The sequence below is a fragment of the Elaeis guineensis genome, chromosome 12, assembly GCF_000442705.2.
Source record: "Elaeis guineensis isolate ETL-2024a chromosome 12, EG11, whole genome shotgun sequence".
NCBI classification, from domain to species: domain Eukaryota; kingdom Viridiplantae; phylum Streptophyta; class Magnoliopsida; order Arecales; family Arecaceae; genus Elaeis; species Elaeis guineensis.
The window spans coordinates 5,480,630-5,494,182 of NC_026004.2; the positions used below are offsets into that span (position 1 = coordinate 5,480,630).

Here is a 13,553-nt window from a genome sequence, read left to right on the forward strand (position 1 = left end):
TTGCATTTGCAGCCTCCATTCCGTTTTAGTTTAACTGGTGCTTGGCACGTGCAACGCACATAAGGGGAATATGGAAAGCTGCGAATGCGATCGTAATTTTCATTAGAATGTGCAGAGAAACATATTGATGTTCGTGGAGAAAGAAGGGTTTGCACTTTGCTTTCTGAGGTGATATATGGTTGCACACCTGCCTGCGGGCAGGTAGTTCCTTGTTCTGCACAACGACTAGGTGCTTTCTTGGCACCAATGTCTACTCTGGATCCATGGAGTCCTTTTGCCTGGAAGACCCACCAAGTGCCTGGTCTTTGAAGTAACTCATTGTTTAGTTTCCAGAAAAAACCCAAGTCATTGTTTGGGCTGGTAGATGCTCAAATGCTTATATCGAAAACATCACCTCATTTGTGGTCGTTCGGGTCTGGGCGGGGTGGTGATGATTTACCCTTTTTTTTGTTTGGGTTGGGGGGGGTTGGTTGGGATGGCTGCTTTACAAAGCTCGGCCAAGCTGTAACGGCTGAGCCGTGATTGGAAGGAACATCCAATCTTTCCATCCGTGGCTTGGCGTGGATGTGACCAGAATAGATCTGCTTGACCCGAATCCTTTAGACCCCATGGTTTGTTTGACTGTCGTCAGAAAAAGATAACATATTGGAAAAATGTGCATGGGCATGGGTCGCTAGAAATGGATCTGACTCTACCTGACCCATTCTGACCAAACTCAAGCCGAAGACCCATTTCAAAATGGGTATGTAACTTATTTTATTGGCGAGATGAAGATTCAATTAGCAGGAAAAGCTCATATTCATAGTTTCTTTAATTTTTTTTGTGCCCATTATCCATGTCATTGTTAATTTTTCTTCTAAATATATACCAAGTACATTTCTTTTTGATTTGTATCCATCCTAGCATATGACAAATACCTTTTCAAGTGCTAGGTTTTCAACACCTGCCGCTATGAGTATTCCCTCTCCCCCATCAATGCGGGATGTTTCTATTTATTCATCTCTTGATTGATCTTTCTGTTATATTGTTATATTTTGAAGGTATATCTACATGATCTGATCGGTTGTTCAAAGGTCGCAATACATTTCATATAGAGCCAAATCGAGTAATAAATATGACAATGATGCACATGCTTAGCCGACATAATCATGTTGAAAATTGGATAAAATCAATGCATAATGTGGGGTAGATTCACATGCTTAACATTGACATAATAACGATGATGAAATTCATATATGGCCAAGGGTAGAATGAGCACCACGATTTCACCCGAAATTAATTAAATTATATTTATTTATAAAAATACTATTTCTACCATATGGCAATTTCAAAGATTGCTCTTTGGATTGCATCTTATATGTTACCAATCATCGGTAGTATAGAAGTAGGATTGTAGTGGTCCAATATCTGAATATATTTGCTGTCTATTTATTTCATTTTCTCTTTCAGTTTTCTTTATAGTGGTGGTAGTGGTGGCCGCTGGTGGTTAGTGGTTGTGACAATCAGATAAGTGCAATTGACTAGCAAATGACAAATCCAAATCCATTGTGCATCACAGCCCATTCCAGTAAAACCTTTGCTTTCATTCGGTGCGCTTCATCTAATCTCCTTCTCCATTTATATGAAATTAATATATATATATATATATATATATATATATATATATATATATATATATATATATATATATATATATATATATAAAATGGATGTTATAAAATAAAATATAAGAAACAAAGTAAAATCATGTAGTGCAAACAAATAGTAGTAGTAACAGTAATAATAATAGGAAAAAACTCTTACACTCCTAACGTACATTAGCACATATAGAATCAAACTTACAGTGCAAACTGTTAGGATTTGACGCCTCGAGATTCAGCCCACATTGAGCCCACAGCGAGGTTCGCGGCGAAAAACGGAGTCCAACGAGACCAAGATCACCTGAAACGGAGCTCGGATGGAGGAGATACGAGCTTTCAAAGTCGGCACGAGAATCGAGGCGGCGGAGGAACGCCGGCGACCGGCGGCGGGCGGCAGCGGCGCGGCCGCAGGCGGCGGCGCGCGGGACGCGGGACCCAGGCCCGCGCGGGACGCGCGACCCAGGCCCAGGCCCGCGCGGGACGCGCGACCCAGCGGCCTGCTGGCCCACCCCCGGTCCACCGTGGACCGGGTGGTCCACGGCCCGGCCTGCGGACCGCATGGGCGTTTCCCACGCGATTCTCGCGGTCCACGGCCCTATTTCGTGGACCGGAGCGCGATCTAAGGGTCGAGGACGCTCCCGGTCTTGATCCGACGGTCAGGAAGGTTTCTTGGCTTTGTTTAGGATTCCTAATCCTTCTCTAATCAAGGTTTAAAGCCTGTTTAAACCTATAAAAAGGCTGTGAGGTAACAGAGAGGTGTGGTTTTTCGGTTTCTAGCAGCCGTACGAACCGAGAGGAGAGAGAGAGGCGTGAGGCGCTGTGAGAGAAGGAGCAGGAGGCTCCTGGACAGCGGTCGCCAGGCTCTTCAGGGGTTCAGGGGTCTCCAAGAGAGAGAGAGCTTTTGTGAGGGGAACTTCATGTGAGAGAGAATTGGGTGTACAAGGGTTGAGGGTGAGGTCTCCTCTTGTAAAATTTTCTTTTCATAGTGAAGTTTGCATGCCCCGTGGAGGCAAGCCCTTTTGTGGCTGATCCACGTATTTTGATTGTTTTTCCTTTTGTTTTGTTTCTTCTTTCTTCCTGCTGCATCGCATGGTACTGAAAGGATCTTGGGAGGTGGTGTCCTGGCCAGACATCCACCCAACAAGTGGTATCAGAGCAAGGCGGTACAAGGACGCAGATTGCAGTGGTGGTGAGCAAGACTGAAGATGGAGAAAACAGGAACAATCAGGATGGAGATCAACAAGTTTGATGGTAAGAGCAATTTCTCCTTGTGGCAGGCAAGGGTGAAGGACGTGCTCATCCAACAGGGGTTGATCGAAGCTCTCTTGTGCGATGAGAAACCGACCACCATGGAGGTGCGGGATTGGAAACGGCTACAGATGCAGGCGGTGAGTACCATCCGCATGTACCTGGCGGATGAGGTGGTGATCCATGTGCTGAGCGAGACTTCCCCGACGGTGCTGTGGTCGAAGCTCGAGGAGTTGTACATGGCGAAGTCTCTCACCAACACTCTTTTCCTCTGGAGGCAGTTTTACCAACTGCGGATGACTGAGGGACAAAGCGTGCAGGAGCATTTGAGCCACTTCCAGAAGATCCTCACCGACCTCCTCAGCGTTGGCGAGAACGTTGAGGAGAAGACCAGGGCGCTGGTTTTGCTGGCGTCGCTTCCTTCTTCGTACGAGTCCTTGGTGACTGCTCTTCTAGTGGGGAAGAGTACTATCAAGATGGACGAGGTCACCGCGGCGATACTCCAGAACGATGTTCTCAGGAGGGAGAACCCAGCTTCGAGCTCAAGTGTCGATAGCTCAGCTTTGGTGGCTTCTGGAGGAGTAGGAGGCGGTAGACGGAGCGACAGGAGATCGCGTCGAGGGCGGTCTAAGTCCAGGAGGGACTTGAGCAAAACCAGGTGTTACCGGTGTGAAGAGTTGGGGCATCTAGCCAGAGATTGCCCTCAACTGAAAAATCGGACGGTGGCTGCTGTAGCGACGGCCGGCAGTGATTTAGATGGAGATGTCTTCGAGATATCTGACGAGGTATCTACTTCTTCCCAGCAGTGGATATTAGATTCTGCATGTCCCTATCATGTGTGTTGCAGAGAGGAGCAGTTTGACTTCCTGGAGAACAGTGAGAGCACTGTATATCTGCCGAATGGATCGAGCTGTGCGATCAGAGGCATTGGGACGGTCAGCTGGAGGACACATGACGGTGCAGTGAGGAGATTGGGGGAGGTCCGATACATACCCAATTTCAGGCGGAATCTTATCTCACTTAGCAGACTGGATTCGAGAGGCTACAGGACGGTAGCTGGTGGAGGAATCCTGAGGGTGCTACGCGGCGATAGGATTGTGCTGGAGGGGAAGAAGAGGAGCAGAGGACATTATTACCTGGCAGGGAGCCCAGTGCGAGGTGGAGCATCGGGAGCCAGGTGGAGCCCAGAGCGAGGTGGAGCTCCAGGAGGCGGATCGGGCACGAGACAGGAGACTCGGGAGGACGAGAGGCGACGTCGCAAGGTAAGATTCCTATTGCCGCAGGATGATGCCCCGAGCAGGTCTCAGGTCAGGAGGAGCACAGCATACGACGGAGATGGGATCGAGCAGCCTGGCTCGACTCCCATGTTTGCCCATCCATGATCAGCAGGCGATTGCCCCAGGGCATGGGGGCGAGGAGATCCAGAAGCTCTCGGAGTTTGAAGGAGGCCGAATATCGAGTCGAGGTGGAGATTGTTAGGATTTGACGCCTCGAGATTCAGCCCACATTGAGCCCACAGCGAGGTTCGCGGCGAAAAACGGAGTCCAACGAGACCAAGATCACCTGAAACGGAGCTCGGATGGAGGAGATACGAGCTTTCAAAGTCGGCACGAGAATCGAGGCGGCGGAGGAACGCCGGCGACCGGCGGCGGGCGGCAGCGGCGCGGCCGCAGGCGGCGGCTCGCGGGACGCGGGACCCAGGCCCGCGCGGGACGCGGGACCCAGGCCCGCGCGGGACGCGCGACCCAGGCCCGCGCGGGACGCGCGTCCCAGGCCCAGGCCCGCGCGGGACGCGCGACCCAGGCCCAGGCCCGCGCGGGACGCGCGACCCAGCGGCCTGCTGGCCCACCCCCGGTCCACCGTGGACCGGGTGGTCCACGGCCCGGCCTGCGGACCGCATGGGCGTTTCCCACGCGATTCTCGCGGTCCACGGCCCTATTTTGTGGACCGGAGCGCGATTTAAGGGTCGAGGACGCTCCCGGTCTTGATCCGACGGTCAGGAAGGTTTCTTGGCTTTGTTTAGGATTCCTAATCCTTCTCTAATCAAGGTTTAAAGCCTGTTTAAACCTATAAAAAGGCTGTGAGGTAACAGAGAGGTGTGGTTTTTCGGTTTCTCGCAGCCGTACGAACCGAGAGGAGAGAGAGAGGCGTGAGGCGCTGTGAGAGAAGGAGCAGGAGGCTCCTGGACAGCGGTCGCCAGGCTCTTCAGGGGTTCAGGGGGTCTCCAAGAGAGAGAGAGCTTTTGTGAGGGGAACTTCATGTGAGAGAGAATTGGGTGTACAAGGGTTGAGGGTGAGGTCTCCTCTTGTAAAATTTTCTTTTCATAGTGAAGTTTGCATGCCCCGTGGAGGCGAGCCCTTTTGTGGCTGATCCACGTATTTTGATTGTTTTTCCTTTTGTTTTGTTTCTTCTTTCTTCCTGCTGCATCGCGTGGTACTGAAAGGATCTTGAGAGGTGGTGTCCTGGCCAGACATCCACCCAACACAAACAATGACGAGATTAATAATAATAATAATAACAACAGCAATAACGATAATAATAATAATAATAATAATCATTATAATAGAAAAAAATTCTTTGACTATTAACATGCATTAGTACATTTTTAGATGTATGTTTAAATTTTAGTTTCCTCTGCTTGCAAGGCCATAATTGCGAACATATAGCATTGCAAATCGGATAAAATCAAGGGTTTAACCAGCATAATTGGGTAGATTCACATGCTTAACATTGACATAATAATGCTGAAATTCAAATGCAGTCAAGGGCAGAATATCACACGATTCTAACCCCAATTAAGTGAAAAATATATTTATTCTATAAATATACTGTTTCTGCCACTTGTTGATTTCAAAATTTAATATCTATGATTACTATTTGGATTGCATGTTATGCATTACTAACTATCAGTAGTATAAAAATTGGATTGCCCTAGTCCAAAGTTTGAACATATGTGCTACCTATTTATTTCTTTTCTCTTCCATTTTTTTCTTTTTCCTTTTTTGGTGGTGGTGGGGGGGTGGTGGAGGGAGGCAGGCCAGGGGTTGACATTCTTATTCATCATATGGTAATGTAAGATTCAAATAAGTGTAATTAACCAGTAAATGATAAATCCGAAATCCACTACATATTACAGCCTGTTCTAATGAAAACTTTGCTTCCATTTCCATAATTTGGTGCAGTTGCTCTAATCTTCTTCTCCATTTATATGAAGTTAAAATATATATGATTAATTACCTTAGGGCCCATTTATTTGGGGAATAATCCAGCATGAAAAAATAAATCTTATATTAAATTACTATATTTGATAAAAGGATGAATGAAGAAATGATAAAATAAATGTGGATCTCCCATAAGAGAGAAATAAAATAAAGATCATGAGGAGGGTGGTATTTATTTTTCCACATTGGATCACTTAGTGGTAATAATTTGAAAGTATCATTTCTTGATAGAAATACCATCACTTATATTAATTATATAAAGTTTATATTAATTATAATTAATATTAATTATATTAGTATATGATAAATATATTAATATGATTAATATTAATTATAATTAATATTAATTATTAAGAAATATTTATTAGTAATTAATAAATCTAATATAGGATTTATGAATAATTAACATATTCATTTATATATCAAAAATATATTAAAATTTATTTATAATAATTGATATATTTTTAATATATATAATTAATTTAAAATATTTATCAACTCATGTAAATATATTTCAATATTCGAAATAGCCGATAATGATAATGTTTATATAAGTGGGTCACAATTAATGCCAACAAAAAAATTAAGAAAAAAATATTATTACTTAAATTATTTAAGGATATTGTCGGAAATGTAGCAATATTTCGATATAAAAATAGCTCTAACCAAATATGATAATTTTTTTCGATGTCATTTTTTTGTAATTTTTTCATCAATTAAATATTGTAAAATTTTTCTTCACAATTATTTTTTTAAATAAATAATTTTTAAAAATTATCAGATTATCTCATAATGTAACGTATTCTGGCCAAACGGGTTCGAAGATAACATAGAAAAAGCAAAACAGAATCATCCCGTGCAAACAAACAATTTACAAGAATAATAGGGAAAAACTGTTACACTGCCAACATTCATTTAGCGCACACAGAATCAAACTTACAGTGCGAACATAACATAACACAGTTTAATAAGCATGCATCAGCACAGTTTAGATGTACATACTCAGTACGACATAACACAGATTCTAGCTTCCTTTTCTTGCAGAGGCCATAACTTCATTTATGTATATACAGCAGAACAACTTTTCGAGCAAACTCAAATTAAGCTGCTTATTTCAGACAGACAGACAGACAGACAGAAATCCTAGTTGGGGCAGTCTGAGGATCAACCACTATATCGTACGTTGAGATCTGTTTTCAGACCTAGTAAATAAGCCCTTAAAAACGCAGTCATAATCCCTCCAGTAGTCTTCCTCATGATCTCTCTACATTTGGTCCCATTCTTACACAAACACTTCGTGAACTTGGGAGCAGTATCGTCTGACATATCCAGGTGACCATAGTCCGTGACCACAAAATGGTAGGACGGTGACTTGCATTCATTGTAGAACTCCTCATGGTTGACTCCAGCCGGTGCACGAGCAGGGAAAAATATAATTTGTTTCTTCGATCCAATCCCGGTTCCGATCACCAAGACTGGGATCTCTAGTTCAAAGGAGCAGGGCTTGTAGGTGGGATTTGGCAACACTTGCTACGTCCAGCCACAGGGTCGATATCCATTAGTAGAGAGAATTTTAGCTCAGTTTTCGCATGGCCAGGTGCCAGAGAGAAGGCTGCATGGCCGCCCCTGCTATGTCCGGCTAGAGAAAGCTTGTCAAGGTTGGGTTTGACTGCGGTCGGAAGCACGGATTGGAGTCCTTCAGATAGCCAGTCGGTGACGGCACCTGCACAGGTGATGTCTTCTTCGGAGCAAGGTGATATGACGGTGCACCGGGTGTTGCTCCTGATCTCTTCATTTGAGATCGGATGTCGAGATTGATGCGGACAAAATAAGAGTACTGTTGTTGGAGCTCCGTTCGAATATCTGTAAAAAAATTTTCATCGGGATATTCTTCGATGAAAATCCTTCGATACTCAAGTCAGGAAATGTAGAATAATGAGAAAGAAAGAACAAAGAGTAAAGAACTTACTTTGAGGGTTCCAAAGTCTCTTTATTAATAGGAGAGGAGTTGGAGTCATATTCATCTCGGAATACTGATAATCTTTATGGTTTATCGCACAGATTGTCTCGGATGAGATATTTTTCTTCTATGAGAGACTCGATCGCGGAGGAATTCTATTCTATCTAGGCTTTTCTAATTTGAGAGAGACGAATCTGATAACAAAAACTATAACTCGGCTACAGACGACCTATAATCGATTGCCTGATACCGAGGTTGTGAAGTCCACGGAGCAGGTATTGGCCGCAAGCTATCAAAGATTGGCAGGCAATGTGCGAGCTATAGTAGGTCGTATAAAGCTGAGGTCATGAAAACTGTAGGATGTATGTTAGTCTCAGATAATCTGGAATAGATCGATCAAAGATGATCTAAAATAGATCGTCCAATGCCAAGGGATAGCAAACTTCTATTGATTGGATATATCCGGCAACCTTCATCCTTATCATATATGCGTATAGCCGGTGGGTATCTATGTTTCATAACTCGATCGGAGACGAGAATATTGTAGCCAAGACTGACTGAGGTATAGATCCGCAACACTAAACAACAACAGACAAAATATTTCTTAGCAGAGGCTTGCAAAGTCTTGTGGGTAATACTTAAAATATTTCACAGATAATTAATTTCCCATGCATGAAGGAGTAAAATCTCAACCGGGCCCGGCTCTCTTTCTCACGCTCTAAAAAGATCTTTTCAAGCGCCCCCACCCACCCCCCAAAAAAAACACATCTGCCCGCTCGCATATTCTTAATGTCCAATCCGTTGTTTCGCTGCAGTTTGACGATTAATTCATCCTCACACAGTTAATCATTTTACGTCTGCCACATCCTTCACAGATGGACATGCTTTTGCATTAAGTTGATGTCCATTTTGACTCAAATTTAGATTGTTTTTTTTTTCTTTTACAATAGTTCATGGATTGATTATAACATGGCAATTGAAATCAAGGACCAGGAAGTAAAGATTCCCAGCTAATAGGAATTAAACGTAAAATTAAGGCCAGTCAATCCAGGAGAAACCCATTTTCTATCTATAATTTTTTTTAAAAAACTGCACATGGATGTTTTTTATTTTTTTTTTTGATACATTTAAGTGATTATATTATTCTAACGTGAATATAGCTCAAAAGATCAGAATATAAAATATCAGATAATATTTTCGGACATATGTCTCCATAATATCAGATTCAGCCATCAATGTATTCAGCAATAAAAGAGGCAATTCAATCTATAGTATTATTCATCTTATGATAGATGTGATGGATAATCGCTGTAGAAAAGTGATCGAGGGACTCTCAAATATGTATGGACGTATTCTGTCTAAAAATTTGCGGCAACGGTGAGAATTTCAAGCATGTATGCCTACGGTGCAACCATAATGAATCCATGAGAAGCAACATGTCGCATGAGCTGCTGGCGGTATGTGTTACAGAGACGGGAGCCACGGAGGAAGATAACAACCGTGTAGGTCCCTGCATCCGTAGGATAGAGCACCAAAATGAACGATGGTGGACAGGATTCATCACCTTGCTTTACTAGTTTCTTTTTAAAACCGCGTTCCGTAATCAAATACCGAGGCAGACGTTGCTGACGACTTGTTGATAATGACGGAAGCCATCTCTCTCTCTCTCTCTCTCTCTCTCTCTCTCTCAGTGTGTGGAGCACAGGACTGGATATTGTGGGAGGAAGAATGCGGCCAATTTATAGAAGAGCGAGTACTCGAGTCAATTTCCCGGCCACGTTCAAAGCATATGCTTGGGGCTTGTTTCCTTTTGAAGGATTGGGCTGTCGGATTTGTGGATTAATTATACCATCAATTTAAGCATAACCCTCTATCAATCAAACCTTTTGCAATCCAAATTTTATGAAAAGAAAAAAAAAAATCTGTAGAGTATTTTTTTTTTTTGCCTTATAAGCCAAAGGCTGATTAATCTAGGGTGCATTTGGACAGGCTCTTGAAAAATATAAGATAGATGGGCTAAAAAGTCTGACTCTTACAGAATTTTTTAGTCCAATCATATAAAAATATCCAAATAGACCTTGAGTTAGACTAGTTTTCTGTAAATTGGTAATCATGTTGAAAGGCCAGTATAACTTTTCGGAAGCATTTTGGAAAGGCCAGTACAACATTTTGGAAATTTTCTATAAAAAAAGTGGAATCATTTAGGATGTGCATGTAGTGCCTAGTGTAGAGCGAAAAAAGTTCCAGTTCATTAATAATTTCTTAATCCAATGACCTACCGTATCATTGCTCAATCCACCAGATCGAAGTGGTAGTTGAGAACTGGTGCAGCATATAGGTACGTTAGTGATACTAATCAGGTCATGCCTAATTATCTTAAGCACATAGATTTGCATCTTTTTCTTTAACAATACAATGACATTGATAGCTCCACCCAGCTCACTCCAGGGGGTTGATAGGGATAGATTTTGTGTCACTTTCAATGCCAGTCATGCAACGGTCATTGGATTTTCTCCTTACAGAACAAATAAGAGCAAATTTAACCAATTTGGTGAAGAAGGTATTAAGAACTTGACATCGGTCGTGACCCATGAGAGGAAGACAGAGAACAGTTAATGTAAAATAGATATGGACCACACAAAAGAATCAATCACTATCGTTATCTTGTTTCTCTTGTCTTCACTCCTGGCAATCACATTGCATAAATTGTATTCCTTGTATGCTAGATCTCATTGTATCTTTCAATCTTAACTTTTATTTATTTGGCCAAAGAGAAGAACATAAATTGTCACTTTTTATTTGTTTAAAAAAAGGCAAATGGGCATGTTAGTCCCTGTTCTCTAATCCAATTTTTTAAAAGTCCCTTTTTTTATTAAAAAAGGAAAAATTAAGACGTGTTGGAAAGAGTATAGTCTACTTGAAGCTCCTTGCCGTTCTAAATTCAACACCAAGTCACTTTAAAGCTACATGGGTCAAATTTAAGATGTAAAGAAGCTTTCTTGATGTCAGTGCTCTGTGACCTGTCCTCAGCTTTTTAGCTGCTTTTGGACCATACAAGATGACAACATCAGCATTGTTGATTTTGATGAGCAAAATCAAACAAAACTCGTTCCATAATTTTTCTTATTAAAAAAAGGAAAAAAAAAAAGAAAAAACACACTTTCCTAAGGGTCCAGTCTTTTCAGGTTCCTTTCTTCTGGGCCCCTTTCAGACTCAAATGTGTACCCTGCCCTTTGCCCTCGGCGACAGCGGGGGCCCACACTGCACGAAAGGAAACGCCCCACAACCGTCCTTGCCGCTTCTTGCTGGTAAAATCGGTCATTTTCCCCGGCAATTCGGTCTCGCTATCGGCAATGTCTTGCTTTCGGATTAGATGAGGCCACGTAGCGCTGCTTCTGGCCACGGAAACTTTGTACCGTAATTTTTAGAGTAATTTTTTTTAAAAAAAAACTGAGATTAGATATTAATTATATTTGAGAAATCTATAAATACTTTAATCATAAATATTAATCAAATCAATAATCTTAAATTAGATTTAAATATCAAAAAAATTTAAAAATAATTAAAAAATTAAATAACATATCAGTCATCCAAGGAATAAATTCAATTTTTTTTACATAAGATAAATAATTTTACTAATACTGTTAATTTAACTAATATATATACATTTAAATCAGCTATTGGAAGTTGGCAGATATAAACTTTAGGAAGGTTTTTATAACTTATTATAATTTATATTATCTTCAACCGTGGTAAAGTCAGATTAATTTCTTCAAATCATGGTCATTATTGATAAAGAAAATTTTTTTTTTTTCCCATCTGTCTATGGCTTATAAGCTGATAAAGTTGGGCCTCGTATCATTGCTCATTCTAGTTCATTAATAATTTCTTAATCCAATGACCTATCGGATCATTGCTCAATCCACCAGATTGAAGTGGTTGTTGAGAACTGGTGCAGCATACAGGTACGTTAGTGATACTAATCAGGTCATGCCTAGTGATCTTGAGCATTTTCGTTTATCCCCACTCACCAAAGCTTTCCATATGGATCACCATGGAGTCCCATCTTTGAAAGGGAGACTATTTGGCACCGATCATGTTTCGCACGGCAACATGGCAGATGACAATCGTCCATTTTCAAGATGGACAATATGTCGACTGTCCAAGTATGCATAATCCTGCACCGTGAGAAACATGCATTGCAGGGGATTCGGACTTGACCAGATCTCTATTTTCTAGCGATTTCTCACGGTTTTAGAGCCCATTGATCCCTTGCCACAGTAAATTTGTCAGTGGCTTCCCCAGGTTCGTAACGCGGTTCCTATTTACATTTCCCACTTGCCATTTTCAATTCATCAGTCATCCGGTCAGGGAAAACTAAAAAAAATTTCCTGCAAAATTTGGTTAGCAGAAACCGATGCACCATTGCGTCGAGGACATGGCATTCTTGTTGGTCTCTCCGTTTCCCGTAATGCAAGATAGACGCCCATGGGGCCACGTCTTGGGCGATCCATCGAACGGTAGTTTTCATGCTCCATAATTAATCATTTTGTCGGTGCCGAGAGAAAAGAGGAACGGATCCTCTCTAATACTTAAAAAGTATTGTAAAGTACCGTACATGCTTAAAAAATATTCACAAAAAGATAAGCGGTCGCACATATTTATGTGCGAAAATATTAAGATTGCATTTGGTAGCCGGCAATCTATCCAGATTGTCAGTAATTTAAACTAAACCCATCGGATAACTATATTTGGTATTCATTTTTAATGACAATCTATATTGTATTAGTAATCTAGATTACTTCTCATGAGGCAATTCAGATTGTCTGAGCAATGAATGGCTATCCAGATTATCGGAGATGTAGTAATCTGGTAATAAATTTTTTGGACAAAATTGCCCCTGCCCTCTTCTTCGTGCGCTGCTTCTTCTCTTCTCCTCTCACAATGCTTACCCTCCTCCCACGTCGCCGGTGAACTGCCCTCTCTCCTCCACCACCAACCTCTCCGCGCCTCCTCCCCCCGGCCCCACCACCATCCTCTCAGCCCCCTCCTCTTTGCTACCATCTTCTCAGACCCCCCCTCCTCTTCACCACCGTCTTCTCAAGTCCCACGCCCCTCCTCTCCGCCACTGTCTTCTCGAGCCCCTCCCCCTTGGCAACGGCCGAAAGATGCGACGAAGGTGTTGAGGGTGGAGCCGAGGGGGATAGTGGTGGTGAGGAAGAACGTCGGGAGGAGGCGGAGCGGGGTGGCGGCAATGGTGGCAGGGATGAGGCTGGTGAGGCCAGGGGGCGGTGCCGAGGGGGATGGTGGTGGTGAGGAAAGGCATTAGAAGGAGGTGGAGCAGGACGGCGGCTGTTATAGCCCAAAACCAATTCAGCCCACCAAAGCCCCAAAAAAAAAAAAAAAAAAAAACAGAGGATTCAAATCGGGAAGAAGACTCCCGATAGGAGTCTTCTTCTCCGACGAAATCCAAGCAAATTGGGA

At 42.6% G+C, this 13,553-nt stretch overlaps 1 pseudogene; it reads right to left on the minus strand.

The window, feature by feature from the left end:
- Positions 1-7,251: 7,251 nt before the first annotated feature.
- LOC105054889 (chlorophyllase-1-like) lies at positions 7,252-13,104 on the minus strand (annotated as a pseudogene).
- Between the last annotated feature and the right edge of the window lie 449 nt (positions 13,105-13,553).